Consider the following 19716-nt stretch of genomic DNA (forward strand, 5'->3'; position numbering starts at 1 on the left):
AGCGTCCGGCAGGCAGGCTACAAAGATTGCACGGCCTACTTAACGATAACAGACGTGCACCTGTATCAATGTTCGCTTAGATCAATGCGCCCAGAAGTTCTGTTCCTAGCCATACGGGTTGCGAGAAGCGCATGCGCTGCTACGTTCTAGCAAGTCGCTACCCAGACAGGTCAGAAGCTGGACACATGTGCTTCAATATGATTCTGTGAATTTGCTGATGCGAAATTGTAGCATTGTGCTACTCTAAACTTAGGCCACCACTCGCTAGGCTGTGTTACGGCGCTGCTATTGGAACGCGAAGTTTCAGCGCTGATTGCTCATACGCTCCAGTTGCCGGGAAGTGACAACAGTAGCATACCAAGGAGAAAGCGGCCTTACTACCCTTTCATATGTAACTTAGGAACCTGCCTAGCGACTGATTTCGTTTGTGTTGCGATTGCGCTATGGGAAGACCACGCACAGTTAGGGTTACCGAAGAGTAGTGTGAACAGGATAAGCGGCTACGGGAACAGCAGCGTCAATATGGACAACGGCTTCGTGCTCAGGCTAGGCAGGATGTTAGGGTTCCTTCCCAAAGCAAGCCACCCACAGTTAGGATGCCTGAAGAGCAGCGCAAATACGATGAGCGACGGAGAAAAGAGCAACGTCAATATGCACAATGGTGTCGTGCTCAGGCTTGGCAGAACCCTGATACGTCAGATTTTGACGCCAAAGCTTTGCTGGCCAACCACCTTCGCAGAATGTACTTGAGCCCAATTTTTTTTTTTGAAATTAGGCTATGGAACCTACTTACCTACCTACAGAAAAGTGCCAAGAATGATGCAAATTTTCATCGTCATCAAACTAATTTTATATCCGCTGTCAGGAAGAAGGCGTCTTCCAGGGATCTACGATTACCCCTTTATTTAAACATGCACCTCAAAATTTTCCAATGTCCTCACCCCACATAACTTACGGCCGGGGTCGACAGCGCTTCCCTGACATTTGCACTTATTGTGTAACTCTGCTGGTGCACCGGTTATGTGCCCTAAGCATTAGTTGGCCTGCCCAGCTTCATTTCATTTTCTCCTAACGTCAACTAATATATCGATTACTTTAGTTTGTTATCGGATCCATACTACTCACTTTCGGTTTCTTAAAGCGACACCATAGGCGAATACTAACCCGCTACCCAGCCGGAGAGTCGTAACGTTGATTACGCCATCACCACGCTTTCAGGCCGTCACTGAGTGAAACGGCGCCCGACAGACGGTGGTGTAGTGGTTTGCAGAAAACGTAAAATCGCCAGGCCGTGCAGAAGCGAGCCACGATAGGGTGGTGGATTCTCCGCTGCAGCTACATTTGGTCAAGGGGAGTGGACCTTTCGCTCATCGCGCAGCATCACATGGAAGTGGCATTCTCTGCTACTTGCAGTTTGTGCGAGTTTCGCGAGCCAGCGAAACCCGCGCAGCATTACGCGATAACAAAACTACTGAAAAGCGAAAGCGTGGCTGGCACATAGTCCAGCGAGAACGAAACCTTTCGACCGACCGGCGTCGTTGTCAATGGTAATGTAAATCAGTTATTTGTTATAGAATTTAAATCTAACCGTGTACTGTAGTTACCTCAATATCTCGACTACTAATATTATCGCAATTACTCGTGATAATATTGACGCCTTAGAGATTATCGAGCACTAACTTATCTACCGCTTTAGCTTAGCTTAATATTTGCCTTTAGTGTCCCTATAACGCTTCAAATAACACTTTATTGCGATAGCAAATAAATGGACACTCTCGGCGAATTATTGCCGTCGGCATCAGTGTCACCGTGAGGTTCCTTATATATTAGATATATGATGCTATATGCCATGCCATGCTATATGATATGCGGCATGTGCGGGTTATTTTGCCACACCACTCTAGCAATAAAGTTGCTCATACGAGGCCTTACATAATTGAAGAAATTATTCCACAGAATTTTCAGAATGGCAACCCGCAAACAAATGTCATGGAATAAAACATTGACAGCGCATGCGTTTTATCTGAAATCTTATCATACCTAGGAATAAAAGTGCGAAACAATGACAGAACTGGAACCTGAAAATGATAAAGTTTGATTGGTGCGTCTGTGCACTACCTCCGGCATCGGCCCAGTACATAACTTTGAAACATACCCGGTAGGGAAAAAGGGGTGGTAAAGTCGTGAAGACGGATGTTGGCTTTAATTAACAGACAAATGGAATCGTCCGATGGCAGGATTCACACAGAGAAACCCTGCAACAGGAGCTCGTTTTTACTTAGCCTACGTTGACTTCAATTCATATTGCCACGACAGCTACGAATCTTACACTTTGTGTAATATTCTAACATGTTGTCATTGCATCCTTCGCTTCGCCCTTGTGATAAAAACTGTGATCTGTCTTTTTTTTTTCATTCCGTCGTTGTTGTTTTTTTGCGGCATCCTTAACTTGTTCTCGGGCTTCTTTGTTAACGTGAGAGTTTCTGCCCCGTATGTTATCATCGGTAAAATGCACTGACTGTACACTTTTCTTTTTTAATGACAGGGGTATCATCGCAGTCAGAAATTCATGATGCCTGCCGTATGCACTCCAACCAATTTTAATTACTACGTTAACTTCCTTCTCACGATCAGGGTCTATTGCGAATAACTGATCTAGATATGCCTTTCCCCACACATATATTCTAGAGGCTGGCTGGCGATGGTGAATTGTAGTTTCCTTTCCAGGCTATTGAATACTTCCTTTGCCTTCTCTATATTAATCATGCAGCCAATCCTTACAATTTCGTGGATAAGATCATCAATCATTAGTTTAAATTGATCTCCAATGTTACTGAACGGGACAATGTCATCTGCCAGCCGAAGGTTGTTGAGATATTCCCCGTTGATCCTCATTCCTAAGCCTCCCAAGTCTGAGAGCTTGAATAGTTCTAAGCATTGTTACGTTTCGCCTACAACGCGCGGTAATGCCGGCGCGGATGCAACGGACGCCGGGGCTTCGTTCAAAGCGGCGGACATTTTGGCCCGTTCGACGCCGCCGCAACGCCTCCCCGCCAAGCGTGTCCAGGCGTGTTTCAGTGCCACGTGTCTTCTTGTGTGCGTGTGTGTGTGTGTGTGCCCACGCTTGTCAAAGCGCGGCAACCGGGGAGCGGAGCTCCCCAAGTGAGGAGCCAGCAGGTCTGTCCGTCGGCGGGTTGGCGATGCGTCACTACACTCGGTTCAGCAGGTCTCTCGGCTCGACCGTGCGCGCCGTCGTGGGCTCATGCTCCGCCGTGTCGTGGGCTCATCCCGTGACCTTCCTTCTGGCCCGCGACGCCGAGAGTATAAGAGCAGCTGCCCCCGGACGCCAGGAGAGAGGCTCCGATTTGTACTGTTGAGTTACGTGCTCTCCCGTCTCTCCACTTCGGTCGACCTGACCGGCCGCTCTTTTGCGTTGTTAGAATAAACAAGTTGTTCTGTTACCAGTCTTCTCATGCTTTGCCGGGACCTTCAGATGCTTCCAGTGCCCCAGGCCGCCAGGCCAACGCTACCCTTGGGGCTTGCGACCCATTCGCAATAACGGGCGCCAGCACCGAGACCCCAACAAACTGGTTGCCAGCGGTGAGATCGCGACAACGGAGGCCAGCAGCGAAGAGATGCGGTTGAATGTATGCTGAGCAGCACAACGACCATCCGGGAGCAGTGCAACGAGCCCTGTGTGATGACTGGTTGCCTGCAGCGGAACGACTGCGCTGAAGTCTTGGCTGCGAGGTTTGGTGAGTGCGGGACTTTCTTCTTCTGAGTTTTGCCAGGCTTTTGTTAGTGTTAGAAACAGAGCTGGTAATTGTGGTTGTCGTTGCTGCCGTGTTAGTTTGCGGCAAGACAATAGTAGGCAGTAGAGAAAGCAGCATTCAGAGCAGCCATGGATTTGAAGTCGTTGCGCAAACCGATATTGCTGGAGCTTGCAAGAGAGTTGGGTCTGGATGTCTCAGACAAACTCAGAAAACCAGAACTGCTAAGGGCTATTCTTGAGTTAGAAGCTGAGGATGACGAGCTGTCGGAATGCCTTGAGACCATTGAGGAGAGGGAGCGTGAACTTAAAGAACAGAAAGAGAAAGATGAGCGTGAACTTAAAGAACAGAAAGAGAAAGATGAGCGTGAACGAAAAGAACAGAAAGAAAAAGAAGAGCGCGAACACGCTTTGGAAATGAAGCGTCTCGAGGTAGAGATGGAACGCGCTCGTAATGGAAGTCAGGCACACGGTGCAGGAGAACGAGTATTGTTCAAAATGACTGACCTGATGCGGCCGTTTAAGCTTGGAGAGGACATTGGTTTGTTCCTGGTTAACTTTGAGCGAACGTGCGAGAAGCAGGGGTTCTCTCGGGAAACGTGGCCACAGCGCTTGCTCACTTTGCTACCCGGCGAGGCGGCCGACGTAGTCGCTCGCTTGGAGAGAGAGGAGGCAGAGGATTTCGACAAAGTGAAATCGAGTCTGCTAAAAAAGTACCGGCTGTCAGCGGAGGCGTTCCGTCGGAAGTTTCGGGAAAATGAGAAAGGCAAAAGTGAGTCATATACAGAGTTTGCGTACAGGCTTATGTCAAACATGCAGGAGTGGCTCAAAGAAGAGAAAGCGTTTGGTGACCAAGAGAAAGTTCTGCAGTGTTTCGGGCTAGAACAGTTTTATAGTCGGTTACCTGAGAACGTGCGGTACTGGGTCTTGGATAGGCCAGACGTTAGTACGGTGGCTCGAGCCGCTGAGCTAGCCGAGGAGTTTGTGACGCGTCGGGCTCGCGGAGCTAAGGACGGTCAAAAGGGTGAATTTGGCTCCAAGTTTGAGAGGCCGAAGTTCACACCCATGAGAGCAAAGGGGGATACACGTAGTGCGGATGCGAGTGAAAGCAGTCCGACCGAACGTACGGAGACGGCGGCAACCGAAGCCGAACGCAGAAAGCGGTTCGAGATGAGGCAAGCGCGCGTTTGTTATACGTGCCAGAAGCCGGGTCACTTTTCGGCGCAGTGTCCAGAAACAAAACCAAAAGTCGTGTTTTTGTCTTTATGCAGCACTGACGAGAACATGAAGCTTCTCGAGCCTTACATGCGAGACCTCCTCGTGAACGGGAAAGAGTGCCGAGTGCTTCGCGATACCGCAGCTACGATGGATGTCGTTCACCCCTCTTACGTAGAACCCGATATGTTCACGGGCGAGTGCGCATGGATCAAGCAAGCAGTGGAAGCTCATAGCGTGTGTCTGCCGGTAGCAAAAGTGCTTATTGAAGGACCTTTCGGAGCACTTGAGACGGAGGCCGCAGTGTCATCTATGCTGCCCCCCCAGTACCCGTACCTATTTTCGAACAGGTCCGATGACCTCCTGCGCGAGAAGGGGCTTTTGTTTGGTGAGGCTAGCGTTCAGGCCTTAACCAGATCGAAGGTTCGGGAGCTCGCTGCAAAGGCGGTAGTTGCGGGACCGACGTTGTCAAACAATGAAAAAGGGTCAGAGGTGCAGCAAGCTGATATTCAGAGCACGCCCGAACTGAATAAAATTGAGCCTGTAGCGTTAAAGGCACCAGATACTGGAGAGGAAAATCCCGACACGGGAAAGTTAGAAGAGCTGTCTCCAGATTTGCTCATCGCGCCTACGTCAGACGGACTAAACAGGTTGCTAAAAGTCAGCCGGTCGGCTTTGATAGCCGAGCAAAAGAAGGATGGCAGCCTAGAAAACATACGCTGCATTATCAAGGAAGGTATCGCCAAGAAAAATGCTCGCTTTGTGGAAAGAGGTGGGGTCCTGTACCGGAAGTATCTAGACCGCAGGGGAGTGGAGTTCGATCAGCTGATCGTGCCTCAATGCTATCGTCAGGATCTGTTGCGCTTATCGCATGGGGGTTCGTGGTCCGGACACCTAGGAGTTAAGAAAACTAAGGACCGTCTCTTGCAAGAGTACTATTGGCCAGGGTGTTTTCGGGACGCAGACCACTTTGTGAAGACATGCGACACCTGTCAGCGGGTGGGCAAGCCAGGGGACAAATCGAGGGCGCCGTTGAAGTTGGTACCTATCATTACGGAGCCTTTTAGACGGCTCGTTATTGATACAGTGGGACCTCTGCCAGTAACAGCCACGGGGTACCGACACATTTTGACTGTGATCTGCCCAGCGACAAAGTTCCCTGAAGCAGTGCCGCTTAAAGAACTCAGCTCAGTTGAGATAGTCAATGCACTACTGTCCATATTTGCGCGAGTTGGTTTTCCTGCAGAAATCCAGTCAGATCAGGGTACAGTGTTTACTAGCGCTTTGACGACAGCCTTTCTCGAAAGGTGCGGGGTAAGGCTGTTACACAGCTCAGTGCACCACCCCCAGTCGAATTCCGTTGAGAAGCTCCACTCCGTCATGAAGCGCGTGTTGAGAGCATTGTGTTTTGAACATCAAACTGACTGGGAGCTGTGTCTGCCTGGAGTGATGTTTGCATTAAGGACCGCGCCGCATGCGGCTACGGGGTTTTCGCCAGCTGAGCTGGTGTACGGTCGCTCGCTGCGATCTCCGCTTCGCATGCTTCGAGAATCATGGGAAGGCAGGGGCGACGACCCAGTCGTGGTAGAGTACGTGCTTAAGCTCCTCGAACGCTTAAGAAGGGCACAGGAGTTGTCAGGTGAAGCAATGGCAGAGGCCCAGCAGAGGGCCAAGGTTTATTATGATCGGACAGCCAGGGCCCGTCGTTTTGAGGTGGGCGATGAGGTCATGATATTGCGCACATCGCTAAAGAACAAACTCGACGTGCAGTGGGAGGGCCCAGCATGGATTGTTCAAAAACTGTCGGACGTTAACTACGTGGTGAGTCTGCCAGGAAAGCGGAAAGCACAGCAAGTTTACCACTGTAATCTGCTCAAACCCTATAAGCAACGGGAAGCAGTGGTGTGCATGATGGTAAACGTTCCCGAAGAGCTTCCGGTCGAGCTTCCGGGACTAGGCTCAGTGACGAACAGGAAAGACACCGATCAAGTCATTAGTGACTTAATAAGTAAAGCATCGCTGTCGCCTGAGCAGAAAACCGAACTACACCAGCTCTTACAAGAGTTTCAAGGTCTGTTCTCTGAGAGGCCTGGTAGGACTTCTGTCCTTACTCATGACATAGAACTTACCTCCCCAGAGCCAGTACGATCCAAGGCGTACCGGGTGTCACCCCGCCAGAGCGATATTATGGAGGCTGAGGTAAAGAAAATGCTACAGCTCGGTGTTATTGAAGCAGGTGAGAGTGATTATACCTCCCCTTTGATTTTAGTTGAGGTACCGGGCAAGGAACCTCGTCCTTGCGTCGACTACCGCAGGCTTAATTCCATCACTAAGGATCAAATTTATCCGATCCCTAACATTGAGGAGCGCCTTGAGAGAGTGAGTAGCGCTCAGTTTATTTCCACCCTAGATCTTGTCAGGGGTTATTGGCAGGTTCCACTTACAGAAGAGGCTAGTAGGTATGCGGCGTTCATTTCACCAATGGGGACATTCCGTCCTAAAGTTTTGAGTTTTGGTTTGAAGAACGCGCCATACTGCTTTTCAAGCCTCATGGATAAAGTGTTGCGGGGACAGCAAGAATTCGCTTTACCGTATCTAGACGACGTAGCGATATTCTCCGCATCCTGGCCGGAGCATATGGCCCACTTGCGGGCAGTGCTAACCCGCCTGCGCGATGCGGGCTTGACAGTCAAGGCTCCCAAGTGCCAGTTAGCACAGGCCGAGGTTGTCTACCTCGGACACGTGATTGGTCGGGGTCGACGCCGCCCCTCTGAAATAAAGGTGGCCGCTGTGCGAGACTTCCCGCAACCGCGCACGAAGACCGATATTCGGTCTTTCTTAGGTGTCGCCGGCTACTATCAGAGGTACATCCCCAGGTACTCTGATATCGCGGCTCCCTTGACGGATGCTCTAAGAAAGACAGAGCCGCAAACAGTCGTCTGGGATGAGACGAAGGAAAGAGCTTTTAGCGCCCTAAAGAGCGCCCTAACAAGCCAGCCTGTGCTACGATCGCCCGACTACACAAAAGGGTTCGTTGTTCAGTGTGATGCTAGTGAGCGAGGCATGGGCGTTGTACTGTGCCAACGGGAAAATGGAGAAGTAGAACACCCCGTCCTGTATGCTAGTCGTAAGCTGACCAGTCGTGAGCAGGCGTATAGCGCCACCGAGAAAGAGTGTGCGTGTATCGTGTGGGCCGTTCAGAAATTGTCATGTTACCTAGCTGGCTCGAGGTTTATCATTGAGACGGATCACTGCCCTCTCCAATGGCTGCAGACCATCTCTCCCAAAAATGGCCGCCTCCTGCGCTGGAGCCTCGCTTTGCAACAATATTCCTTTGAGGTGCGTTACAAAAAGGGGAGTCTCAACGGTAACGCCGATGGCTTAAGTCGAAGCCCCTAACGTGGGAATCAGCCTCAAAATTGCTTGTTACTGATGTTTTTCTTCCTGAGGCAGGATTTTTAACCTATTGCTTTCGTGTAGTGTTTCAAAGTGATGATGTGCTTTCTAGTGCAATTTTCCGATTTGTGGACGCGTTCTGAGTGCTGCTAAACTACTGTAAGGAACTAGGCAGCAGTATAAAAGGGGAAAGAGCCTGGCAGGGCTTAGTGAGGGTTGTGCCGTGCTTGCTGACTGAGCGGTTGACTTTCGGCGTAGTTCTAATGCTTGCCGGAAACGAGAACAAAAATGTCAACTCTCCCGAAGTCACTTTGCAGTGTCCTGTGTGCACCTGAACGTGAGAACGAGGCCTTCTCTGTGCGCTGCGCTCAAGAAACGCCAAAGGACGCCCGACTTCGGTTATGAGCATCATCGAGCGACATCCCTCCGGACAGCGGATGCAGTCCCCTGACCATCGGGATCTCCTTCCCCCGGCGGGGCGGTCTGTTACGTTTCGCCTACAACGCGCGGTAATGCCGGCGCGGATGCAACGGACGCCGGGGCTTCGTTCAAAGCGGCGGACATTTTGGCCCGTTCGACGCCGCCGCAACGCCTCCCCGCCAAGCGTGTCCAGGCGTGTTTCAGTGCCACGTGTCTTCTTGTGTGCGTGTGTGTGTGTGTGCCCACGCTTGTCAAAGCGCGGCAGCCGGGGAGCGGAGCTCCCCAAGTGAGGAGCCAGCAGGTCTGTCCGTCGGCGGGTTGGCGATGCGTCACTACACTCGGTTCAGCAGGTCTCTCGGCTCGACCGTGCGCGCCGTCGTGGGCTCATGCTCCGCCGTGTCGTGGGCTCATCCCGTGACCTTCCTTCTGGCCCGCGACGCCGAGAGTATAAGAGCAGCTGCCCCCGGACGCCAGGAGAGAGGCTCCGATTTGTACTGTTGAGTTACGTGCTCTCCCGTCTCTCCACTTCGGTCGACCTGACCGGCCGCTCTTTTGCGTTGTTAGAATAAACAAGTTGTTCTGTTACCAGTCTTCTCATGCTTTGCCGGGACCTTCAGATGCTTCCAGTGCCCCAGGCCGCCAGGCCAACGCTACCCTTGGGGCTTGCGACCCATTCGCAATAACGGGCGCCAGCACCGAGACCCCAACAGCATACAGTGAATAACATTGGCCTTTCTTGATTGGTGATTTTCTACTTTTCTTGTGGTGAAGCAAGGTAGCTGTGGAATCTCTGTTGACATTCCCCGCGGTAGTTACGTATGTGTCCTGTACATCTCGAATACGAAATGCTTCTATCAGTGCTGGTATCTATATTGAATCAAATGCCTTTTCCTATTCTGTAGAACGACAAATAGAATGGCACTTTGTTCGATACGAATTTCTCTATTACATTGTTGGTGGCATGGTCGTTATCTATTGTAAAATATTTTTCCTGAAGCTAGCCTGCTCTCTTCGTTGACCGAAGACAAGTATTGGTCTGATTCTATTGGAAATTATCTTGGTGACTATTTTATGCAATACTGAAAGCAAGGTAATCGGCCTATGATTCTTCAATTTTTTAACATCACCCTCTTTATGGATTATAAAATTCTGGCATTCCATACGGCCAACATTGGTTTACACTATCGGTGACGCATTATTTTGTTTTATGAACGCGAAGCGAGAGAGGAACCTACTGACCTACCTGCCCCGAAATTCCAATCATAACGCAAAATAAAGTGTTGCATTAAAAGGTGAAAGCAAGCCGCGTGACATAAGGGTAATACAGTTCCTCGGTTCCTCATGGAAGAAAGCAAAGAATAGTCATTGCTTGGCGGACGCCAGTCTGGACAGAATTAGAGTTTCTACAGTGTTAGTGATGCCGACCTCATGGCCGTATGGCGACGTGACATTTCAACTTCGCCTACCTCCACTAATAAGGAAGTAATCTGAAAAAAAAATCCTTCCATCCTTTATGGTTAAACGGCTTGCCAGAGTGCAAATGACAGTGTAAAGCAAAAATTTCCTATGTGTCCTCATGCTAAGCCCTTTAAGTTGCCGCAGCTTCAAATCCTGTGTACGTTGCTTGCCTTCCATTGCTTGTTACCTGAATTTTCGGTCATGGAGCAGCTGATATACCAACTATTCGAATGTTTGGTTGCTTCAAGCCACAGAACGAAGTGCAAATCATCCGTTTTCAGTGCAACATTCTTGTTTCCTTCTCCCAGTATGTGATGAATAGTGGGGAAAACAAGGACGATTTCCCTTTGTTCTTACCTGTCTACAAAGAGCAGATATGCCGCCCCATCACGCAAATCCTCAGTGTTGTTTCAACCGTTGAACTTGCTGTTTCGAAAGGACCAGGGAATCAGCCCTGCGATTCTATCCAACTTTTTGCATTGCCAGGGCTCCATAACGGTGCTTAGATGATCAACAAATAAGAACGAATTCGGCGTCTGGCACGTAAAGGGCATAGAAAAGAGCAACTGCCCGCCTTTTCATCAGTTACTTCTAAACTTTCTTTCACGCCAGACGTTAGCAGACGTCACTGTGGCCATAAATACGATGGTGCGAACAATTCCAATGTGTGGGGGAACGATGCACTGGAGGAGGAAGGGGGGGGGGGGGTTGTGTTACTGCCGGAAACAGAACAAATCCTTCGTGGCCACATTCCCGGAGTGCGGTTGTTGTCAAACCTCGATCGCAAATGGTTGGCGATCAGTTGGCACCGGCTGCGCCTGATGACGGCCGGAGCCCCCGCCGCAACAGGCGAACAGGCGATTCTTGCTACATGCAACCACCTGGCATTCTTTATCACACTAAATTCAGTACCTCGTATAGAGGGTAAAAATCGTTTTGGCTTCAACGTTCATTACCCGTATGTTCATGTTAGATGGCAAGTACGATGATGTGAAGAATAAAGGCGCAATAAACCTTCGTTGAATTGCTAGATTTCAAGCAAAGGGCTGCCACCGCTGTGAAGGCGCTCTGATATGTGCGCTGAATAAAGGCAGCTAAAAGCCAAAATTGGTTTCGCAATAGCACGATAGAAAACCCTTGCATCACGCTAACACACCTTCCTCTTCTTGAAGTTACTGTTCTTTGCAAATTATAAGTTCCACACCATGGGCGCTGAGCCACCGCTGCGGGTCCTATAAAAATTCAATTGCGAGCGAGGGCCAGTTTACGGTCAACCACCGCCATTTATACTTTGTGCGCCGTTACTTGTTTCCCATGTAGTACCAACTCGCGTAGCCTTATGGGCTTTTCTACGTTGAATTGTTCTCTTACGATATTTTCTAGGAAAGTAGTGATTCAGCAATTTGTTCTCACTTGGAAAAAGAAAAATTTTAACTTCAAAGTCACTGGAGGTCTGATTTCGACACTAGCTATAGCTGGTGTCCAATAATGACGACACTTCCAGCACTCGTTGGAACTTCGGGTAACCGCAGTATGGCAATACTAGGCCTTCTAGCTCCGGAGGTGCAATTCGTGATTGTGAGTTGCGCGATTTACACATGTACTATAGCAGATTTAGTTGAGTTCTTCATCACAGTGAGCATCTAATATATTCTTGAATTTTTTCCAAAAGGAAGTACGCGCGTAGGACTAGAATAAATGCAGTATGCCGAGTATTTCTCGGGCGCATGAGACCTGTGAAAATGAGCATATTTTTTTTTTTCAGAATGTGAACGCGTGCGAGAACTAATGCTGGTAGCTACACCTACAAACAATAACATAAATGGCCCATAACCCTCAAGCAAGTTGCAACGGTTGTTGTAAGCAAACTTACATTCCCTGTTGCGAAAGGCACACGTATATGAAATTATGAATCGCTTTACTTTATGCGCATACGCCAAATAAATAACGCTGGATTTGTAAGAACGGCTTGTGGTCGTAAAAACGAGGCATCTCCAGCCAGCGTTCATGTTTCGCACACAGATGAGCGGCTTTTGAGACTAGACTCTGTGAAAAAAGTAGATGTAACATAAAAACCGAAACAATCGGAACAATGCGTGGATGCACGTATTTGTTTCCTTTCTTGTCTCGTCCTCGCGCAGCCGCCTAAAAGTTGATACAAATATATTCGCGTAAAAGTTCCCATGAATCATTTATGCTGTTATAAAAAAACACGGGAAAAACAAATCTGGCAGCAGCAATACTTAAGTGGTATGAGTCGAAATAATAAATGCAACACTATGTTCGCAAGCGCAATATTGTGCTTATTTGCTGTTTTACGCTCCACCGAGCACTCCGCTTGAAACTTTTTGTCTTTATTTTTCTTGCATATTTTTCTTCTTTATTCTTGGGGGGGGGGGGGGGGAGGAGAGAAGGGGCTCTCGTTTTCGCAACTCACATCTTGTTTCAGAGCACTGACCCAAACAAAACCATTGTGACACGTCAAATCCGACTTGCCACAGTGAGCGCAGAAAATCTTAAATGCTTTTGACGTTCCCAGCAAAACAATCGATGGGCGATAATGCGTGCAAAGAACTGATGCAATACGAAGAAGCCATGCGGAATACTTTTCTGCAACGTCGGCTGCAATAGAAGTGCGCTAAGACAAAATAAATGTCTCGTTTCTGAATGCACTAGACGCTTTTGAGCAAAGAAGCACACCGCAGAAAAACAAAAAGATCTATCCTGACCATTTTCCGGTGACAGTCATACAATACATGCAAGACCCTGTTGAACAGAGACAGCTGAAAAAAGGAAAGGGCAATGATTAAGGCAAGAGTAAGCTATCGCCAATCACTTTTGCGGAAATTGTCAAGGTAGAAGTTTTGTGGAATGAAATACATTTTTAGATCTACGTTAAGGCCCCATCCACCTTTTAAGAAAGACATTTGCCGCAAGCAGGACACACACACAAAGGAAGAGGCATTTACGTCGAAACGGCCCCCAATTCCAACGAGTATATTTAGGGTGTAGACCCAAGAATACACAGACAAAACTCGCATGAGCAGGCAGATCATAATACTTTGGACATACAGTGGTCAAATAATCTCCCCTCTCATTCATAAAAAGAAGCGATGTGTCACTTATATAGGTAGTTTTCCTTTTGTTGTATTAAGCTTCAATTAACTCACGTATGGCCTGATCAATGCGTCTGCCGAGAATATTTATCTCACCGAAACGGGGTTGGCACATACAGGCCTCTCAGTGGGCGGGCAATGCGCCACGCCATTTTTTCTTAAAATACATGCCAAGTGGTTATAACAGCCAGTCGCGCGGAAATTTTGCGTGCATTTGCCGGCCACTTTCACGATCGGAAAAAGTTTTTACGTAGCAAGTATTGAGGAACAGAAAGCTGGATCGTGAGTTTTTCATGCCGCTCTACAATGTTCTCATTGGCACTTTTCATCTATCTATAATATTTGATAAGTTGATTAATAATTTAGGACTAATTATCTTATTAGACGGAATGAAAAAAAGATACTTTCAGTATCTCCAAGCAAATTCAACAGGGAGAGGCGGGCTAGTTGGTGGCCGATATTGGAATGCGTCATGTAACCGCGCAAACAACAAAGGACAAATAAGGAAACACACAGGACAGGCGCGGACTAAACGCTTTTCCCTAAACGCCTGTCCTGTGTGTTTCCTTCTGTGTCCTTTGTTGTTTGCGTGGTTACATGATGCATTCCAACATCTCCAAGCAAAGGCAAACAACATTACCTTGGTCTTGTCCAGCTACATGACATTCGCTTGTTTTTCAATTCTGGCTAAAATTAGCTGGGACACCCTGTTCAATTTGTAAGGTTACAGGTCACACAAACACTGCGCTGAAAAACTGGCGCGGAGGGTCGAGAACATTGCCCGTCCTGCCGAGGACGTGGCCCTCAATGCCGCCCATTTTGCCGCCTCCCCTAGCCCTGCGAACACGTCACCATCAACAATAACGTGAAACGACATTACTGTCAGGAATATTATAGAACTCACCTATTTTCGCTCGCCGCCCTGGCAGCCTCCATCCTCGCTTTATGGGCCATTTTGGCGCACTAATTGCGCCAGCGGCAGGTCGTTTTCACCACAGGCCCCTGTTCATTCGGAACCATCGCAATGTCGACCCGCAGCTCGTTTACTTTGAGCAGCACTCATACGTGGCGAGAGCTCTGGAGAAGCCCTCGCCAGGTGTGGAGGCTGCTCGACAAAGTGAAGAAGAATAGCCGCCTGTTCTTTACATACTCGTGGACCTTGTGTCCACATTCCGTAGCCTTTCTAAAAATCTTTAAAATTTCAGCCGGGCCGCAACACAATAATATAATTAGAGGCAAACATTTGTCTTTGCTTAAAGCCGACGTCAAATGCTCACTTCGATTTTATTACTTCATGCTTTAGCTTTTTATACCGTTAATGTAAAAAAAAGTCAAAATTGCGCTTACATTACCGGTGTCGCTGCTTCGTTCTCTTAAGAGAACCGTCAGTCCAGGGACACCTGACCGAAGAAGGGTTACCGTCGCCGTGATCCCTTTGACGAAGCTGTTGTTCTATCGTGGTGTTTCCCTATTGAATGATGCTCACTGCCTTGACAGTTCTCGATCAACTGTTTTAAAAATTTTCCTCCGGTGTTATTTATGATTCTTCTTAGCTCTTCTCTAAAAAAAAAGGATCACACGTCATACGCTACATGCATTAATATAACCGTCACTGTATAATAAAACCCAGGGTAACCACATAACAATGCTAGCACTAAACGCGCAATATTTACTCACCTGACTCTTGCACCTCATGCTTACCGGAAGAAGCGTCTGAAATACTTCTCAGACGATAATACTGCAGTGTAGGTCACAATTAGTGGGGCTGCATTACGGACTCGTCTACACGCTCGGTGATCAGCTGTTCGTATTTAACAGAGGCCGCCATTCTGCCTGCGCTGAACGACGTGGATTGGCAGCTGATTCGACAAATATGTGGCTACTGCTTATAATATGGGAACACTTGCATTTGCTTTTCTTTGTGCTACCGTGGTTTTTGCGCTGTAAGTTTTGAAAACAAGTTTTTTTTTTGCCCAGCATTGAAGTATGCTTTTTTTAAATGTCTTTTTACAACATAAATTTTCTATACAGCCGCGGGAAAAGAGAAAAAAACACGAAAGAAACTTCTAGACAACGGAGGGAGATTTTCATCGGACTATTCAAATAAACGTTGTGCACACGCACCCACCAGTTTTAAAAGCGTTGACGTCACTCGAAAAGGCATTGGCATGAAAAGAGGCATTCCTAGAAAATCTCACCCCACCATGCTGCTCATTTTCAAAGGTACGTGTTTGGTGCATGCAAATGGAGCATGTGCCTAAATCATTTCACAAAATTTCAGACGTTTTCGATGTGAACAAATGTGACAAAATCGATGACATTATCTATGGATGAGCGCCCACGCGGGAGGCAGCCATGGGATCTGGGCGCACGTTGTAATTTTCGTGTTACCATTACAGGCGCGAAAAAGTTAATGTTTCTGTAATATGAGGATTTATTATAAGACACTATAGGCGCAGTCTGGTTGCACCGGCAGTACACGAACGCTGATCGCGCGCACAGCCGACAGAAGAGCGTTTTCTTCGTCCACCTATTCACTACATTTCAATTATTTTCCCGATGCAACTGGCTAGAGAGATGGGGCGATACGATGGAAAATCTAACTGTGCTTTACCAACTTGGAGAATTGGAACCAAGCGGCTGCATTTTCATTAACGTAGAGCCAAACCGTTGTGCCAATACTGGTTGCAATGGTTTAGTAGCATGAGTCGTGCTTTCTGCCCAAGATTTCCGAGTGCCGCATAAGTAACGCCGTCCGACCCGAGTGACGAAGAACATCTCCAAGTCGTCAGTGCCGCTTGAAGCTCCTCCACCGAAAACATTATATCCATGCGGGAGTCCCGAGGCAAAGGAGTGACACATGGTGTAAAGGCGCGTTGGGGCTGCTAGCTTGCAAGTCTTGCAATGTCCATTTCTGTTCCACCTTGGCGCAAAGCGAGAGATTTGAAAGGACCACGCTGTTGCGGTGATATTCCAAGTTCACGCACGCTTCTCCACATCTCAGATAAGCGCTGACGTGGATCCAACGACTCACAGAATCATTTCCATCTTTGAGATTGTAGTGCATCACTGCGGTGTTGGATCTTCTGGTGCATCTGTCTTGCCTCTCTCAGATCGTGGACGAACTTAGTTAACCTGCACGTTCTTTCAGCCCGCCGGCGAATCGATCACAGTCTTTGCAGTTCAGCTTCAAGTTCTTCATATTTCGGGAAAGGCTCAAATCCGCGCGGAGCCTCTTGCATGGCTTTTTGAATTTCATGTTCCATATAGAATTGTTTTCTTCCTAACATACTTTCTCAATGTATGACAGAAACGACGTCCAGTCAAGTCGTCGGATAGTCGTGGTGGAGTATTTAAATAGTTGCTTGAGCTTCAAGTATGCACGAATATGGTCGCTTCCATGTGATTCCATGTCTGGGAACCATTTCATGTTTCGTTCAAAACGCCGAAACACCATGGTCAAATTTAGGAAGCTGTTACATTTAAGCCCTCGTAAATATGTCGGACTATAATTGTTGATGCAATAAAGACCTTGCTGTGGGGCAAAGGATGCTAAGTTCCTTCCCCCGTAGTCCATCTTCGAACACCCTTAAAACGCATGGTGAGCAGTAAAATCTGCAGTGAGAATCGTAGGGTCGCGTGTCGCTGATAAAGCGTCCTGTAATCGTTTATAGTCAAAGTGACTTCAAGGAGCAATGTAGACAGCGACCAGCGTAATGACCGTAAGTTTCTTCATTATTACATGTAAACAAATGTACTGGTTGCCGTCTTGAGGCGGTACTGGGCGCAACAGGTATGACAGTTAACATCTAATATGGACAATGATCTTGCCCACATCCACACACGTAGAGGACATGAATGCCTCAGAGCGAGATGATATATTACCCGCCGTGGTTGCTCAGTGGCTATGGTGTTAGGCTGCTGAGCACGAGGTCGCGGGATCGAATCCCGGCCACGGCGGCCGCATTTCGATGGGGGCGAAATGTGAAAACACCCGTGTGCTTAGATTTAGGTGCACGTTAAAGAACCTCAGGTGGTCAAAATTTCCGGAGTCCCCCACTACGGCGTGCCTCATAATCAGAAAGTGGTTTTGGCACGTAAAACCCAATAATTAAAAAAAAAGATGATATTCTTAACGTTCGGTTCGCAAATTACGGGGATGTGAAAAAGGTTTTCGAAGACTAATTGTCTAAAATCTGAAATTCTTGATTTGAGGCCGCGGGCATTCCACCTGAATAGAGACGCTTCTTGGCTTCCTTGTGGAAGTGCAGCGAGGGTGGGCCATGGCGATATGCGAAGCTTTCTGAAGCACTGTATTTAGCGTGTCCAATACTTGCAGGGTGCTATACGAGCAGCCGGAGTGCTCATGATTGTTAGTAGAAGCATGGCATTCGTGAGTGACTTCAGCATAGGAATCAATTGTGAATCCTTGTCTCACACGTCGTCAGCTGCAGCTACATTGGACTTTAAGGGTCAAGTCATGTGCTGTGACTCTGGTGTTTGGCATGTCTTCCGCAGCGCTGGCCACACATCCCTTGATGAAGCATAAATAGCATGGCCGCTTTTTTCGCTGACATTCGTGCTCTTATTGGCGACAGGTAGAACAGGAGGCGGCGTTGCCGGACGAGGCATCTCTCTTGAACCGGAATAGGATTTTGTAGACATTCGTTTCCGGGAGCGATGTCGCCCTATTGCAGCAGAATCATCTCCTTGTGGTGAGCCGTCGCTGGCCATTTTCCTCAACATCTTCTGCTCTGTCTTTAGGCGTGGACAGTCTTTTGACGATGCAGCGTGCGAGTCACTGACAATTATGTCTTCAAAGTTCAAAAAAGATGTATTCCGCGATAACAGCAGAAATTTTAAACGAATGCGAATACGCCCTTTTCCCGAAGGAGTCACGCTTCTTGCTGGGAAATATATTACGGTATAACGTCTCTACGCCAGACGCACTGCGTGCAACTTACCGATTATGGCACGTCATTTCTGTATTGCATCAATGATGAACGCGCCGAACCACCACTGCAACTTCACCACGCTGCAAAAGAAAAGGAAAAAGATGATAAGAAGTTGTTACAGATCCCACGCACTGTAGGAACCTATGTTATGTGAAGCACTTTGCATGTACCTGGTTATGCAGCATTTCTTGAGCTTCCGCAAGACGATATCAGGTGAACCAATGAGTTCCTGTAAACGGAGTAGTTGTGCGTGTGGGTCGCGCGCGTAGGTGTGCGTGACAACAGCAGCGCGAAGACAACCAGGTTGTAGACGATCCTATGACAGCAATAACACGATTTAAACGCTTTACGTTTGACTCGAGTGTACGCCATGACGATTGTTGGGTGTTATGTAGGCAGTGGACAAGCGTAGGTAAGCGAGAGAAACATGGATTGTGACGTCATCGGCGACTGCGTGTTGCACAATCGTACTTACATATGGCTGTTTCAAGTGATGTACGTGTTAAAACTACGATGCCAATTTTACTTCGGCAAAGAAATGTTAAAATTTGACTGAATTGGGCAATTAGTAAGCCTGTGCAGCATGTTATCAGTATTTTAGCGCGTGGTGCTGGTGGAGAAAACTTTATTTTTGTCCAGCAATTTAATAGGGTGGATATCACCCATCCTGGGCATCTGCCACGAGCCCTTCGGCTCTGGCTGTGTCATCGGCCCGTTTTACTGCCCACAGTTGATCTTCTCGGGCTGAGCGGAGCAGCGCAGCACACCAACGCGCACGGAGGCTTTCGCTAGAGGTTGTCTCCTCGTTGCTACTCGTGAGCCCATTGCATTCCCAGAGCATATGCTCAAGAGTTGCTCTTGAGCTACATAACCTACATTTGTTTATCTTGTATATATCTGGACAAATTATATTGCGCATTACTGGGTTACAGTATGCACTTGTTTGTAATTGCCCCCACTGGAAAGACTGCGATTTACTTATTTTTTGATGAAGGGGTCGATAAATGCACCTCTGCATTTTGATATGTATTGCTATGTCATTGTATTTGGTTGATTTTTCTCTTCACTCCCAATCTCCGCCCTCTCTTTCTTCGGCGGCCCCCGACTTGACGGCACCAATGTCTGCCGCAACTCGGTCGGTTAGCCTTCGATCAGCGCTGTGTGCTGCCTCGTTGCTTCCGCCGTCCCCTGGTGAGGTCGGAGTATGCGCGGATGTCCATAGTAATTGAACGTTTTGGTATTTTGTTTTTCTAGCTCCTTTTAATAATATGTGCAGTGCCTCCGGGCAGATTGGGCCGTTTGCGTAGTTGCGAATTGCTGCCTGCGAGTCACTGATTATTATGTATGCTTCCGTTTGCGTTATCGCTACTGCTGTCGCCATTTCTTC

At 48.1% G+C, this 19716-nt stretch overlaps 1 long non-coding RNA gene across 1 annotated transcript in view; it reads right to left on the reverse strand.

Moving 5' to 3' along the window:
- Positions 1-19716, reverse strand: part of LOC140218345 (uncharacterized) — a 54892-nt gene that overhangs the window by 21897 nt on the left and 13279 nt on the right. The window contains exon 3 of the long non-coding RNA XR_011894619.1: positions 14722-14934. This is a non-coding gene — a long non-coding RNA (uncharacterized lncRNA). The remainder of the gene's footprint in view (positions 1-14721; positions 14935-19716) is intronic.

Source organism: Dermacentor andersoni, chromosome 5 (genome assembly GCF_023375885.2).
Source record: "Dermacentor andersoni chromosome 5, qqDerAnde1_hic_scaffold, whole genome shotgun sequence".
NCBI classification, from domain to species: Eukaryota; Metazoa; Arthropoda; class Arachnida; order Ixodida; family Ixodidae; genus Dermacentor; species Dermacentor andersoni.